The sequence below is a fragment of the Petaurus breviceps genome, unplaced genomic scaffold (genome assembly GCF_028583685.1).
Source record: "Petaurus breviceps papuanus isolate PSGF00001 unplaced genomic scaffold, PetGlider_PUasm1.0 174, whole genome shotgun sequence".
Lineage (NCBI taxonomy): Eukaryota > Metazoa > Chordata > Mammalia > Diprotodontia > Petauridae > Petaurus > Petaurus breviceps.
The window spans coordinates 49646963-49649823 of NW_027185761.1; positions in this window are offsets into that span (position 1 = coordinate 49646963).

Genomic DNA, 2861 nt, shown 5'->3' on the forward strand with positions numbered 1-2861 from the left:
GGGAGGAAGAGAAAGAAAGAAAGAAAGAAAGAAAGAAAGAAAGAAAGAAAGAAAGAAAGAAAGAAAGAAAGAAAGAAAGAAAGAAAGAAAGAAAGAAAGAAAGAAAGAGAGAAAGGAAGGAAGGAAGGAAGGAAGGAAGGAAGGAAGGAAGGAAGGAAGGAAGGAAGGAAGGAAGGAAGGAAGGAAGGAAGGAAGGAAGGAAGGAAGGAAGGAAGGAAGGAAGGAAAGAAGGAAGGAAGAAAGGAAGGAAGAAAGAAAGACCTGGAGTTGGCAAAGTAGAAAAGTAGAGCGGGGTATGTTGGTCTTGGGAAAATCACTTCAGTGTCTTAATCTGAATGGAAGGATGGGGGTCAAATGAATCAATCAAAATACCCCCCAACTTATAGTAAATGTCAAGATGTTGAACCATACTACCTCAACTGGGTGAGAGCACTTCTCAATTAATAATGATAATAATGTTAACTAGCATTTACATGGCATTTGAAAGTTCACAAAGCACTTGCAAATATTTCATTTTATCTTCACAATAACTCTAGGAAGTAGGTGCTATTGTTAACCCCATGTTACAGAGGAGGAAGCTGAGGCATACAGAAGGTAAATGACTTGCCCAGGGTCATACATCATACATGTCTGAGGCAGGATTTGAACTCGTTTTCCTGACCCTAAGTCTTATACTCTGTCCAGTATGGCACTTACCTGCCCAATTGAAGCAATCGTAGACTTTAAACTAAGAGTATAAAAATACTTGATCGATTTAGATATTCTTGAAAGCCAATAGATAAAATAGAGGAATGTCATGCAGGAAGAGTGTTGGCACTGGTTGAAAACATGTGCTCATGGCCTGTGAATTTGGTGTTAAATATCAGACCAGTCCAGAAGCTAGAGATTGGAGTATGTAGCAGTGAGAAAGATTCACATGAGGGGCAGCAAGAGAAGGCCTCAGCCTCCTCCCATCTCCACCTTGACCAGAAGATGACAACATAAAATTCAAAGACTTCAGAGGATCTGAAAATTAGTTTCGATGGAGCAGCTAGCTGGTTTAGTGGACAGAGCACTGGGCCTGGAATCAGAAAGATTAATCTTTTTAAGTCCAAATATGGCCTCATACACTTACTAGCTGTGTGACCCTGGCCAAGTCACTTAACCATTTTGGTTGTTTCACCATTTGTAAAATGAACTGGAGAAGGAAATGGCAAACCACTCCAGTACCTGCCAAGAAAACCCCAAATGGAGTCATGAAGAGTCAGACACAACTGAAATGACTAACTGACAAAATCAGATTTCTAGCTGTGTCTCTGAAACAGCTGATGGCATTGTCTTCACCTGATGCAATAATGGACTATACTTGATAAGGAAAGACATATACAAGGTTCTATAAAGAACTCAGTAGCACTATACCTAAGGGGACTTCTTCAAGGACTCCAGCTAAAGGACATGTAGGAGCTATGAGTTACCATACATATATGGTTCCTAAGGTTGGACTCACTTTTCCCTGGATTCTGTCTGAGGAAAGAGTCACTGACTTTTATAAATACCTCCTTCTAAAAGCTAATTATTTGTGGCTCAATAATTGATATGAACTAATCATCATGGAGTAGAGCACACCAGTGGGACTGACAAGGTATTATTAGAAAGATATCCCCTCAAGCAGAAAACTGGGAAAGAATTCTTACAACCAGTATCTCTGATAAAGGCCTCATTTCTAAAGTATGTAGAGAACTGAGTCAAATTTATAAGAATACAAGTTATTTCCAAATTGATAAATGGTGAAAGGATATGAATAGGCAGTTTTCAGAGGAAGAAATTAAAGATATCTATTGTCATATGAAAAAATGCTCTAAATCACGATTGATTAGATAGTGATTTAGAGGTACCACATCACACCTGTCAGATTGGCTAACATGACAAAACAGGAAAATTCTAAATGCTGAAGAAGATGTGGGAAAATTGGAACACTAATGCATTGTTAGTGAAGTTGTGAACTGATCCAGCCATTTTGGAGAGCAATTTGGAACTATGCCCAAAGGACTATAAAAATGCACATACTCAGGGAGGCTAGGTGGTGCAGTGAATACAGCACCAGCCCTAGAGTCAGGAGAACCTGAGTTCAAATTTGGCCCCAGACACTGAACACAAAAACTAGCTGTGTGACCTTGGACAAGTCACTTAACCCCAATTACCCTCCCCCCCAAAAAGCAAAAAAATGTGCATATCCTTTGACCCTGCAATAGCACTTCTAGATCTGTATCCCAAAGAGATCATATAAATGGGAAAAGAACCCACATGCACAAAAATACTTATAGCAGTTCTTTTTGTGGTGGCAAAGAAATGGAAATTGAGGGGATGTCCATCAATTGGGGAATGACTGAACAAGTTGTGGTAATATGAATATAATGGAATATTATTGTGCTATAAGAAATAATGAGCAGGCAGACTTCAGAAAAACCTGAAAAGACTTATATGAACTGATGCTTAGTGAGGGAAGCAGGACTAGGAGAACATTGTACATATTGTGTAACAACTAACTTTGATAGACGTGGCTCTTCTCAACAATGCAAGGTTCTGGAGACAACTTCAAAAGGTTCATGACAGAAAATACTATCCACGTGCAGAGAAAGAATTACAGTCTGAATACAGATTTAAGAAAACTATTTGCTCTCTCTGTCTCTCTCTCTGTCTCTCTCTCTGTCTCTGTCTCTCTCTGTCTCTCTTTGTCTCTCTGTCTCTCTGTCTCTCTGTCTCTCTCTCTGTGTCTCTCTCTCTCTCTGTCTCTCTCTCTCTGTCTCTCTCTCTCTCTGTCTCTCTCTCTCTGTCTCTCTCTCTCTCTGTCAATCTCTCTCTCTCTCTGTCTCTCTCTCTGT